This window comes from Typopeltis vanoorti, chromosome 3 (assembly GCF_054136105.1).
Source record: "Typopeltis vanoorti isolate ZY-2024b chromosome 3, IOZ_Tvanoo_1.0, whole genome shotgun sequence".
NCBI classification, from domain to species: Eukaryota; Metazoa; Arthropoda; class Arachnida; order Uropygi; family Thelyphonidae; genus Typopeltis; species Typopeltis vanoorti.
The window spans coordinates 63171489-63185339 of record NC_143551.1 but is presented as its reverse complement, the minus strand read 5'-3'; the positions used below and the strand labels follow the sequence as shown (position 1 = coordinate 63185339).

General features: G+C 37.4%; 1 protein-coding gene and 1 long non-coding RNA gene across 4 annotated transcripts in view; one reads left to right on the top strand and one right to left on the bottom strand.

Annotated features, from left to right (window-relative positions):
* Nucleotides 1-13851, bottom strand: part of LOC150108202 (telomerase reverse transcriptase-like) — a 432232-nt gene that overhangs the window by 29917 nt on the left and 388464 nt on the right. The gene's annotated exons all lie outside the window — the stretch shown is intronic.
* The window catches only part of LOC150108203 (uncharacterized), a 261776-nt gene that overhangs the window by 31218 nt on the left and 216707 nt on the right, over nucleotides 1-13851 (top strand). For both annotated transcript variants that reach the window (XR_016548123.1, XR_016548122.1), the window contains exon 2: nucleotides 5225-5349. This is a non-coding gene — a long non-coding RNA (uncharacterized LOC150108203). The remainder of the gene's footprint in view (nucleotides 1-5224; nucleotides 5350-13851) is intronic.

Genomic DNA, 13851 nt, shown 5'->3' with positions numbered 1-13851 from the left:
AGTGTAAAAAAAGTCGAGCAAATCCGCTTTGAATTTTTAAACTGATCCAAAATTCTCTCTTACTGGTACATGCATTTATGGTACAATATTGGCTACACATATTTGTAATACACTTGTGTGTGTGTGTGTGTGTGTGTGTGTGCGTGCGTGCGTGCGTGCGTGCGTGTGTGTGAAAAGAATCATCTGTTCACCTGCCATGTATACACAGCACATGGCCAATAGCTAAGCGACACCTATGGCCTTGCGCGGATGATTTTTACTTGACAATAAAACTATTCTGATAGTGATAAATTAAGAGAGAAAATAAACAAAACACAATAAGAAATGATTCAGAGGAGTGTCATTTTTATCTGGTACGACTAAACTCATTTTGATCTCTCTCTCTCTCTCTCTCTCTCTCTCTCACACACACACACACACACACACACACACACACACACACACACACACACACACACACACACACACACACACACACACACACACACACACACACACACACACACACGCGCGCGCGCGCGCGCGCGCGAAAGAGAGAAACGAGATCTAATTGTCTTAGTCAGTTGAACTTTTACGATTACATTAGTTGATTCATCATTTTTTTTTTTGAACTGTTGTATAATCTTACTATGGAGTTTGAAACTTTTTTAGAAGTCCTTGTTTTCAAAACTGTGTCGCTCCCCGTTGTCTGTTTGGATGTGCCTCAGGTTTCACTGAAGAGCTAAGCTGGTTTTATGGCAGTCTAGTTAAACTCAATGATGCGGTTGCGAAGAATAGTCTCCCAGAGACCCACAGCTCCATTTTGTGTTAATCGCATTTAATCCCATTTTAAAAAAGTTGAGCGAAAATAATTTTTTATGAGTAACACAGTATTATATTCATATTCTGCAACACTGTAGCAATATATTCAATATTGGCGCCGTGTTGCAGAAGTTGGAGAAGTGCTGGCTATCGGTATTTTTGGGTTTGGTATATTTTTAGTTTTTCTGCGTTTTATTCTGTTGCCATGGGCAAAATATACAAACTATCTTTGCTATTATGGACTGAAAGAACGTTTTCTGATCCACTTAGCACTTTCTCCACCATGAAGAATACTTAAATATTTTATCAAAACGTTCTCTGGAAGATATTAAAATTATTTTATTTTATTTATTTATTTTTTTATAAGTGTGCACAAATGCTAACCAAGGTCCAGATAATTTTGCTTGTGGTCATAACCTATCTGTTATTTTAGAATCAATAAAAGAGTAATCAAATGTGACCAAATCTTAAAAATACCAATTCAACAGAAGTACTCCAGCAGAAATTATTAATTGCGACAGAGGAAGCAATCGATATGCTTTTCGTACGGGGAATCATTTCTAATCTATCTAATCGTGGTGGATATTAAGACATTTAATCCGCTTTCAAAATGGAGTATTTATAAACTTTAAAACACTTCAAAAGTATTAAACAAACTTATACTGCAATATTGAGATTCCCAATAATTGTACTTCTATGCTAATATCTCTAACTACATGCAGTACAACCTCGAAATCATTACTCACTAATCCGAACTGTTTTTATTAAGCATAAATTATAATTTAGCTAATGACTCTTCTCTCACAGATTCATTCAAACGGTTGTCCCGCCTGTTGTTGTTGTTCAACCTTTTCTACAGGTGCTATGGACGTTTCATCATTTCTCCATATTCCTCTCTAACAACGCAGGCAGAGAGCTGCCTTGTGTTATCATATGGATGTAGCCACACCCATTCACAGTCCAAATGCAGACTCAGAACCTACTTCTCCTTATCCAAGGTCTATGAGCTCCAGTTATTCAAAATGAGCAACTAGCTAGGTTCCTTCTTTCTTAACCTCACCCTCCCACAATAACATGTCATGATTTTGCAACTTCCGTGAGTGAATAATAATAATAATAATAATAATAATAATAATAATAATAATAATAATAATATGCATGATGAGGTGGTGTTTCACTTATTTATTTGTTAGTTTTTGATGGTTAAGTGACAAAACATGTGGGTTGTTTCAGCTACACATCTACGTGACGCTGTGTAAGAGAAACGTATTTTGCTGCCCGAACATGAACTATCTCAACTACACCGGTTTCTATCCACTACTTACTTTTTGTTTAACTTCAGGTATTGCCTGCTTTGCAGGATTTAAAACCAGAATATTCAGGAAAAACACCCTCCGTATGAGACTGGCTAACTTACTTTCAGTTAACAAAAGAAGTCTATATGAAGAATACCATAAATCGAACAGCGTATCCGTTTGTTCTTCTGACTACGCTCATTTTTTAACTTTCCCATTAACAAAACAGGAATATGCTAAATTAAGTTCATTATTTTCGATCATTAGAAATATAAGAGGGTGGTCTGAAAAGTTCTCGGCCTAACAATAAAAAACGACTTTATAATTTCAAAATTATTTTTATTTTTTAACATAATCTCCCTTAAGACTACTAATACATTCGTTCCAGCTTTAGAACCATTCGATGCTTTAGAACCTTTATCCCGTCCCCGTAGGGTAATTGGCAGATCTCAGTAAGATCTGCAAAATACCCCTCTACAGCTGCAATCACCTCTTGAGTTGAAGAAAACCAGCGAGGAAGAGTTTTAGTTTAGGGAAGAGATAGATGTTAGAAGGAGCCAAATCTGGGGAATAGGACGGATGTTCCAACAATTCATAGTGCAGATCCCTTAAATTTCCCATTGCCTAAACACCGTTGTGCATTGTCCTGATGAAAGATGAATTTTTTTCTTCTGCAAACCGGGTCTTTTCTCACAAATGTTTTCATCTAATCTGGTTAAAAGATCGGAATAATATTCCCTGGTTATTGTTTTACCCTTTTCAATATAATTAATAAACAAAATGCCTTTGGCATCCAAAAACACCGATGCCATGACCTTTCCTGCTGATGGAACCAACTTGTCTTCTTTCACGCTGAACAACCGGTTTATGTCCACTGTTTTGACTGCTGTTTGGATTCTGGTGTGTAATGGTGAATCCAAGTCTCATCCATAGTAATAAATCGACACACAAAATCAGTTTTATTCTTGTTAAATAAAACGCTCCAAACACTGCTCAGATATTTTCATGCAAGTGCGTTGTTGATCTGCTGTGAGCAAGCGCGGCACTCATCTTGCGCAAAACCTTTTCATTTGCAATTCTTCGCAAAATATATCCTACACATTCTTTGGAAATGCCTATAGTCTCAGCAATTTCACTCACTTTGACTCGTCGGTCATCCAATACCATATCGTGCACTTGATCAATGATTTCTGGTGTTGTTACACTTTTTGGACGTCCTTCACGTGGATCATCTTAAAGGCTGGCACGGCCACGCTTAAACTCGATAACTCATTTCTTAACTGCCGAAAACAAGGAGAAGAGTGCCCATAAACGTTTATGAACTAGGAATGAATTTCTTTTGGCGTTAAACCTTCTTTTACAAAGCATTTTATAACCGCACGATACTCAATTTTATCCATTTCAAGGGATACAGACAACACATACAGACAGCTGTATAAAACAAACTACTTGATAGAATGACTTGCAATTTCACACGGATGCTTATCACAGATGTATGAATTCAGAAAAAAAAAAAAAAAAAAAAACCATCCTGCCGATAGTGTTGCCATTTATGGTCGAGGCCGAGAACTTTTCAGACCAACCTCATACACAATTTGTAGTAATTGTAAATACGGGTTAGTCCTCTTAATCTTCATCCGCGAGTGCAAATAAATAAGTAGAATGAATTCATATTACTACAATAATTCAGTTATTTTATTTTTATTAAGAATTTTATTTAATAATATTAAAATAAACATGTATTTCGCGCCAGAAAATGCAGAGCAGCTGATTTGCCAAAACCTCTGCTGCGTGTTCAATATGACTGGATTTTTGAAAGAATATTTTCAAAGTGAAATTTTTTCTTTATATTATTAGCATTATAGACACTTGACATTTTTATGTTTACTGTTTTTGCACTGATAAAATTTAAAGCCCTCTATCGGAAAATATGAAAAGCTGATAATAGCAAAACAATTTTTTTACGAGGTTGATGACAGGTCATAAATATATTATTTGTGTACTAACAGTAACCATCTTCCTGAACCCCTGATAACAAACATCATTTATTGAAAAATTTACAATAGATGGTAAGAACTAACAGAACTTATATAAAATATGAAACTTTTAATTTATCGATAATCTAAACTATTTCACCAAGAATAAAAAAAATATTTTCTGAATAATATTCTATTTCGAATTAAATATTGAATGGAATACGTAAATTTATTTTTCAGATTCTTAAAGCACATTTTGTGCACGCTTGTGGTATTCTCCGTGCGAATACGTAGTAATATAGAGTATATTTATGCAGGGGAAAATCTGAATGAGTATCGTAATACTGTACATGATAGCAATCGATTTAATAGAAGTTAATTTTAAATGATGCATTCTGAAAATATAAACGAAGACGAATGCAGAACTGCTATTTCGAAATACTGCTGTTATGTAATGGAGTGATCGTAGTAAATTAAGAGTATCATCATTACCGTACTGCATATTTTGCAGTTACTAAAAGCAGACGACAGGCAACTAATGAAACAGTCTTACACGTATGGATATCTTGTTGCCAAGGTAGTCATTTTGTGGGCATTTTGCCAACACTCTCTCTCTCTCTCTCTCTCTCTCTCTGTGTGTGTGTGTGTGTGTGTGTGTGTGTGTGTGTGTGTGTGTGTGTGTGTGTGTGTGTGTGTGTGTGTGTGTGTGTGTGTTTACAGTAATCAAAACTGCCTTCCTTTCAAGGTATTGAATGCCGGAAACTGCACCTAATTCAAAGTCTCCATCTCGTTTGTTAGTAACTGCAAATGAAGAATGCATATCGAAATTATTTTTGTACTTGACACAATGTAGTGTTTTTGAACGTTATATAATCTATGAATTTCTATATATCAAGCATTCTCTGTAGTGGTATATCAGGTTATTTTACTCTAATTTACATTATTCTAATCAGACTAAAATAAACTTATTCTTCAATTTATTGAGAATAAATATATTAGGTGAAACTACGAGAACTGTTTGCATACATTGTTCTACCGATTGTTCTCTCTCTTTTTTTTTTTTTTTACATTAAAAAAAAATCTATTTTTAATTTTTGAATATGACAATGACTTTTGACAATGGTTACTTTTATTTTTATTTTTTTTCTTCAGATTTTGAAACGGAACACACGAACTATATGACATACATATAAAAGCATTTCGTCATCAGCAGGAAGAGCATGAAATTATTGCATTTACATGACCTCAATCAACTCATGTATTATTTCTCATACAAGGTTAGAAAATTTTAGAAAACTTCTTTGAATTTATAAAAATTCATCTATAAAATCTATAAAAAATGTATTCAAGAGGAAGGCGGGGAGAAGGAAAGGACTCTTTCCGGCCATTTTTTGCTAATTAAAGAAATATATTTTGTTTTTGTTTGTTTGTTTGTTTGCTTGCTTGCTGGTTCTTTCAGATTTGCAGTCTGTGTCCTGTTGAATATATTTGTTCACAAAAAAGTGCGAATTAATAATATTCTACATGTAAAAAAGAGTTTTTTTTTTCTATCGACATATCAAATTTCGGACCTAATTCGAGGACCCAGTTGGCCGAGTGGTTAGAGTATCCGTTCTCTAACCAACAGGCTGCGGGTTCGAGTTCCGCCGTGGGCATGGAAGTTTCTAATTGTCTTTAGGTGGCAGATGAATTTCATTGCCCGGTGTGAGACAACCTCCCCGCTTATTGGAGGCCTGAAGTGGCTGAAACAAAGTTCCATGTTTGGTCTCTCTTAGAACAGGGTTTCTGGGCTATGTAAAAATAAATAAAAAATATATAAAAGTGATAGAAAAAAAATCCTTATCCCACTTGCGTTACAAAATGTACTATAGGTTAGCAAATAACCTTTCGTGGATGAGAGCAATGTAAAGAAAAAAAAAGACTCTCGCTTATATTTTGTGGGGAAAACGAACAACTGTTTGTTCACTGCAGACTATATTATTATTATTATTATTATAAACGGTAAAACCATTAATGATGCTTTAGCGCAATATAGCTTTACTAGGAAGTTATTAGCCTATGTTCTTCCTTTAAATCATCACTTTGCTAATGCATATACAGGTAGCCCACTACTCTATTTTCCCCCTCCCCTAAAATAAACTAAATAATGAATACAGAACGAAGTTCTCATCACTTAAATTACACATAACGCTTTTATAATTTTTGATGGACTACATTTGGTAAAAAATCTGTTTTTACCAAAAGATCGGGAAACACTGGTCTAGTGGATCTGTAGAACTGAGTGAGAAAATACCAATTTTTAAAAGATTTGAAACAAAACCAAAGGAAGTTTATAGCAACTGATTGGGGAAGGTTGACATTAAAATGTATTTTGAATACTATCGGGTTCTTATATATTAATGCACGAATCTAAACGAAATAAGGTGGTGGTTTAAATTATTAAGGGAAAGGAAAAACTAAGCAGCATATTGAGGGATTTCGAAATCTTAAAGACGGTCATGAATTGAGAGCTCTACAAATTATATGCAAAACCCTATTCGTTACGCGCAAAAAAAAAAAAAAAATGCTCGTCCAAGATCTCTCCTCTCATTTTTTCCCGATGATATGTCTCAATGTCAATCGAAACTCCATAGTGATTAGTAGTGCTGTATCTTAGTTGGAACATTCCTTTGTGTGAGAAAACAATTCAAAGAAAGAAAGTCAATAAATAATAAGATAAGGTGAGTCATAAAATAGAATTTGTTACATTAATTTTGCTACTAAATGACCCTTTTATATTACACATATTTTTCCGTATTTTGTTAGTTAAAAAAAAAGATTATTTAGAAAGTTATTTTATTAAATAAAAGATATTCTATTTGTAGAAAGTTCTTTCACTTGGTTACAAATCAAATTAAACTTCCTAAGGAATTATATCCTTCTCTAATCTTTTATCCAAGTGAAAGCAAACAAATGCGCACACTTTGTTTGTTTACACTTAGATAAAGGATTAAACCAAGAATATAATTTCTTGGCAAATCTAATTTAACTATTCTGTTTTCTCCAGTGTGCAGCTACTCGCCACGTGACAGTGGGCGAGCGTGTTTGTCGCTCCATGGTCATGCATAATGACAATGATGTCAGAAGAGATTGAATAAGGAAGAAAGGAGGCGACGTGTTATTGCTTATCGGGAAAGATTTAGACTATCAGATCGATACACTGAATTTCTTCAGTTCGGGAGCAGTGTGGTGCATAAGTACGGAGTCTACACTGTTGAGGGTGGGAATATGTTACCGTAGTGGAGAAAACAGTAATAATATTATGGACCCGTTAGTTAAGGAGAGATAAGTATTAATAGAGGAGTTTAATATGAGATATACTGACCGGAAGAATGAAATATAATACAAAGATATGTAAATTTTTGAAGCAACTTCGTGTTAGTTTTCCAAAGCAGTGTACGTGAACCGACTAAAGAGAACAGGATTTTAGATTTGATAACATCAGAGAAATTAGTGATGGGATATGTAATCGCTTATAACTGCTTTGTAAAGCGATCATTTGATCTTAGCAGAGGAATTAAAAAAAAAAAAAAACATTAACATTAACATTTCTGGCTAGATGGGTGAAGCAAAATTGCTTTTCATATTCCCCTTTGTCTTGTAATGCAAGAACTTAGAATGGAGTGTTTGTGAGCTATGTGCTCGCCCATTGAGGGCAGTGAAGTTAGCTGTGTTCAGCTGAACTTAAGATAGACTTCGGTCTTTTATATTTGAAACTTTCTGCTTCATTATATTCCGAGGCTTCCTTGATTAACGAGTTTGGATGGTTACTTGTCTTGGTAAAGAACTTCTCAGCCAGATTTAGGAGAAGGAAAGAGATATAAGAGATATTAACTTCTCTATGGATCTGGGTGTTTCTTATAAACCAAGGGGCATCCAGAATCATCCTCAGGCACTTATTCTGTAATCTCTGAAGTTTTAGAATGTTTGAATTCGCGGTGTGGCTCCAAGCTGGGGATGAGTAAGTGATGACCGGTCGAATTACCATCTTGTAAATTGTTAATTTTGTTTGCGTGTCCAGTTTACTTTGTCTGTTGATCATAGGTAGAGCTGTGCTAAGACGTTGGATGGCTTTGCACAGCTCTACCCTATGATCAACAGACATCTATACTGTTTACTAGAAAGAAAATCCATACCATGGAGGATATTTATATATTGGGAGTAAAGATTCCATGGCAGACTGAAGTTAAATATCTTGGAGTGATTCTTGATAGTAAACTCCATAGATGAGCTTTTCTGGGGGATAACTTGAATCCTCCAGCCTGCCATCCACTTTTCTAAAATGTGTATGCTGGTTTGGAGGCTTTTGGTTGCCAGTTTTGGACTCTGATCTTGCCATCAGTGCAGTATCACCTGCATATAATGCAGTGAATGTTGTGCTTGGGTTCGGAGGGATGTCCGCTACATACCGCTACATAGATTGAGAAAAGGAGAGGTGCCAGAAGAGATCCCTGAGGTACGCCTGCCGAGATCCTGCGTCTGGTCGAAACCGTTTCGCCGACTCTGACCTGCATATATCTGTTTTTCAGGTAAGAATGTATTATTTTTATTAACTTGACTGGCAAGTTAAATTTTATCAGTTTGTAGAGAAGGCCTTGATGCCATACTTTGCCAAACGCCTTCTCTGCGTCGATGAAGATGGCAGCTGTATTGAGTTTCCAGTTAAAACCTTTAGTAATGATTTCTACCAGCCGGTGCACTTGCTGAGCTGTACTATGGACCTTACGGAAGCCGAACTGTTCATTAGGCAAAATTTCTAACGTATATGTTTCTGCTTGGAATCTTGAGAGGATCACTTTCTCTGTCACCTTTCCGAGGCTAGACAATAGGCTTATGGGTCTGTAGCTTTCGGGAAGGTGAGGATTTTTTCCTGGCTTCTTCAATGGCATGATGGTGGCTGTTTTCCATGTAGTAGGGAAATGCTGGAATCTAAAGATGGCATTTGTAATGTTGACGAGATGGACTATGGCCTTTCTAGGAAGTAGTTTTACCAGTAGTGCACCCAAAGGGGGGGGGGGGCAAGGGGCCTGGGCACCCCAAAGAAAGGGAAAAAAAAACACTAGAAAATTTTTCAAAAATCTTTTCCTAATTAAAATTCATTTTTTTAAAAAATTCATGTTGTCGTGTCTTCTATTTCTACACTACTTATGAATTAGCGATCGTAGATGCTCAGTCATAGGTCGTATGCGATGCGTAGTGTGTATTCGCAAATCTTCTACTCAAGTCGGTCCCCCCCCCCCAAGGTTAAATCCTGAGCGCTTGGCTCCCTTCAAGATTAAATCCTGAGTGCGCCACTGAGTTTTACTATTATGCTAGTTATGCCATCCGGTCCTGGAGCTTTTTTACTGTTTAGATGGGAGATGATATTTATCATTTCTACCGGATTTGTAGGAGTGATATGTTCGGAGTTAACAGTGTTCTGTCTTAAGGTTGTCCTAACATGACGATGAATCTTGTACATAAGGTTGATATTTAGATTTGTATAAGATGGATTGCACTGAGATTATCTACTAATGCTTCGGCTTTCTCTTCATCTTTGTGAACTGTCCCTTTCTTGGTTTGTATAGGGGGGTATGAGTTGCTTTTTGGTGCGGATTGCTCTTAAGAATTTCCATACAGAATGCTCTTCAGTATTGATGTTAGCCAATTTGGTTTCCCATTGATGGTTTCTATGTTTTTGAAGAGCTTCCCGGACCTGCCTGTTTAGATTGTTCAACACTGTTTTATCTTGTGGGGGCTCTGGTATTGTGGTATCTCTTTATGGCTCTATTTTTTGCTCTGATTAGCTCCATGATTTCTTCAGGGATACGGTTGGTTGGGTGGAAGACAGTGGATTGTCTGACTGATTCTATTGCTTTTTGAATTTGTATGGTTAAGTTATTTACTGCTGTGTCAATCTCTTCCTTTTTACTGATATTGGGCACTGGACCAATATGATCGGGAAGAACCTTGGCTGACTTGTCCCATGGTATGAATGTATGCAGAGGAGAGAATTGATCTGATGAACCTAGATTAAGCACTATGGGACTGTGGTCAGAAGATAATTCGTTGAGTGATTCCAATTTGAATTGGAATCTTAAGTTTTTAAAGATGACAATGTCTAGTATATCCGAGCTACCTGAAGGGCTGAAGTGGGTGGGCTCGGTAGGGCCGGCCACAACAACAGAGTTGAGCATTGCAAAGTTGAAAAGTGTGTGGCCTTTGGTGTTAGTTGATGAGCTGTACCAAGCTGTGTGTTTTGAGTTGAGATCTCCTGCTATTATTATGGAGTCATTTGGACCTAGTATGGAGTCCAGATCTGTTGTCAGCAGAGGAATGCTCTGAGGGTTATAAGCAGTATAGATCTTGAGACTCCCAGCATTGAAGGTATGTACCTCCACACCGGTCACCTCCAGGTTTACTGTTTAGGGCTTGTCTATTGAATTATGATTCAAATAACTCTTAATATATATGGCTGTGCCTCCACTTCTTGTGCCAATTCTGTCGTTCCTGTACATAGTGTATCCACGGATTTTTGGGTTATTAGCTGGTCTTAGGTGTGTTTCACCAATCAAGATGATATCAGCACTGAGACGAGTTGCAAATTCTTGAAGTTCCAAAACCTTGTTCATCAATCCATTTGTATTCCATGCGATTATCTTAAGAGTTTTTGGTTTGAATTTATTACTCATGGCAGATGGCTGCTATAATGTTTTGAGTGCCTTGCAGGAATAGCCTCACTTGCCTGCAGCATGGTGGCAAGTGAGGCTATTAAAACGGATGTTATGTTGGAGCTTTCTAGTTCGAGAGATGTAGGAGACTTAGTTCTTGCAGCCTCAGCATATGTTTTGGTCATGGTTGTTCCTTCCTGTGAGGTTTGAAGGCGAGGTGTTTCGGACTGGAGGACGATCTGTTTGGTTGCTTAAAACGTTGTTACGTGGAGGAGCAAGATTGACTTTTGTTGATCCTCGATTTTTTGGATTGGAAAGGCATCCCTTGTAGTTGGCGGGGTGAGGTCCTCTGCAGTTTGCACAGCATGCTGGAGTTGTGCATGGCTTGGTACATGTGATGGTCTGGTGTCCTTCGCCGCACTTCAAGCACCTGAAGGCTGCCTTACATAATTTTTGGGCATGTCCAAACCTTTGGCATCTATGACACTGACCTGCAGATGCTCTTTCCTAAGAGGCTCAGTTGAAATCTTGAGTCCGCATACTACTGTCAGTTCATTGATCTGCTTTTGTGTGTTGCTTATTTCCACCAGCACCAAAGGCTTTTAACGGGTCAGATCTGATAACGTCTTTTATCAGATTTGAGCATCCTGCTCACTTTTACTGGGGACAGATCCTGTCTGGAGAGAGATCAGTGCTCACATTTTCAGGAGTGATACCTTCAGCTATACCACGTAGAACTACCTTCAGGTTCTTTTCGCTGGGTAAAGTGAAGGTGTGATATGGGCCATTAGCATTGTCCATAAATCTGGTCATCTGTCTGTAATCCATGACAGTAGTGGCTTGTATTTTAACTCCCTCATCTGAGTTTTTGGCCTACGAGAATGAGATGTTTTGTTCTCTGAGGGCTGACGAGACAGGGATCCATTTTTCCTTATCCCTTAATATGACTGGTGGTATCTTTTTTTTTCTTTAGGACCATTGAGTGCTTCTATCTCTGTTGTTTTGGGGTCTTCCACATTGGTGGAGATTTTCCTCTTCTTTTTGACCATTTGGAACTCTGTATCTGTTTCCAAGGTAGGATAACTGCTGTCTTGGAATGTAGCATCTTCCATACTTTGGGAGTGTGCAAAATCTGATTGCGTCAGAGTTATGGGCTCTTCACTTATGTCATCCATATGTCCTCTGTGACTGCTGTGGGAGGGAATGTGTCAAAGAGCTTGACTTTTCCTGGCCAATTATCACTCAGCAGCTTTCCTAGTCTGAGGAATTCCATGTTTACTTCCTCGAATTTGGCCTGCCTCATTCAGAAGTTTTGCCATTACAATAATTTAGAAATGTGTTAAGACACAGATGGAGAGAGAGCAGAGATCGCTCAGGTGTCCCGAGCAGGATAAAGATAATCCTGTGAACTTTTGACGGTCCACCAGCAAATCCCATAGACATTCTTAGGTGTCTACCAGCAATAAAATACAACTAGCTGTCCTATGATAGGGAAAAGGAGTGTCACGAAATCACTTGGCCACAGATTGAAATCCTATCTCCCTAAATAAAACCATAAATCCACCACTGGTTCTCAATGTGGGTGGGGCTTGCCGGCCATTAGACCTCTTGCATGTTTCATGCAGAGGGGGCAGTCAGTAGGAAACAAACTGCGTCTGTGCCAGTGCAATGCTTGTTTTGTGAAAAACCTTGTAAACAAACTAATCAGGCTCAGTCTAAAATAATACGTCCGTCCACATCAAAATAGGTGACTCATTTCACAAAAAAAAAAAATCAGATAACGCCTTTTATTTCTTTATAGGGAGTAGGCAAGGCCTTTATACCCGATCTAGCTTTTGGAAACTGAGTGGGAAGTTCAATCTCCACCGGTAGCCAATCAGAGATAGCTGGCCCATGTCTATCACTAATTATAGCAGCCACCGATGAAGAGGCTGGCAAACAAGTGCTGCCATCTCTTGGTACATAACCCTAACAAGATATGTTGCTGTCTTAAGATTAAGTGGAGGGAATGTTAATTAGAAAATTTTCTTTTTCTAAGGTTCTTAACGGATTCTTTTAAGCATCCATAACCGTCCAAGGTATTCTTGGATTCCGTAACCATATATTCAGGATGAGGTTGTTAGCCCTATAACTGTACTTTGTGTGTCAATTGCGTGTGTTCTTTTGATTGGTTTGCCTGCATGCGGGATGAAAAACCCGAGTTTCCAGGATGAAAAAGACCATGATACCTCCGTATGATAGTGTCCAACTCACCTTCACTTAAAAAGCCCTGATAAAGGTTCTTCGCGTCATAGACGTGTTTCCAACCCAGATCGCTCCAACCGAAGGGCATCATTGAAATCGAATGAGCTACGGAGTCTCTCAATTAGAAAACAACACGGGAGGGGAGGAATTTTAACTCAGAGTATGATAAGGGAATTGAGAACTTTTAACTTGGAGATATTATTTAATGGAAGCAACATTGATGTTAAATAGTGCACAATTAATTAATGCATGATAGTGTATTTTAAAATAATATATTTAAATATGAGTTTAACTATTATTAAACTCCTCCAGATCAGAAATCTTTAGCAGCTTATAAGAAAAGCTTTTAAACAATAATTTACTCGAGAGCATAACAGTCACCAACGCATTTTAGTATTTGGCTCATTCTCAATAATTCAGAACAGAGGTGTTGGACGAACGCCCTGCATATTTTCCCCATCTCAGATTTCCTAACATTTCCCTTAACCTTTTTTTATTCTATATCCTGCCAACAATAACACTCCACATAATCTTGCCTGTCTGGTTAATAGCGTAATGCTTTAACCTTCGAATATGCGGACCAAAATGTGATGTTCCTTATCATATTGAGCCTAGTCAATAATTAAAACAATTCTAGTATTCCTTAAATACCTTAATTAAAAAAAAAAGGTATTTTCTCGTGGAGAATAACTTCTATTTTCGATTCATATCCAATGTTCATTTGTTATTGTTCTACTGGATTTATTCATCGCCACTCTAGGTTACCAGGGTAAGCAGGACAACTCACCCAACACGATGGAAGTCATCTACTACTTCAAGACATTTACAAATCTTCACAGTTGGGTG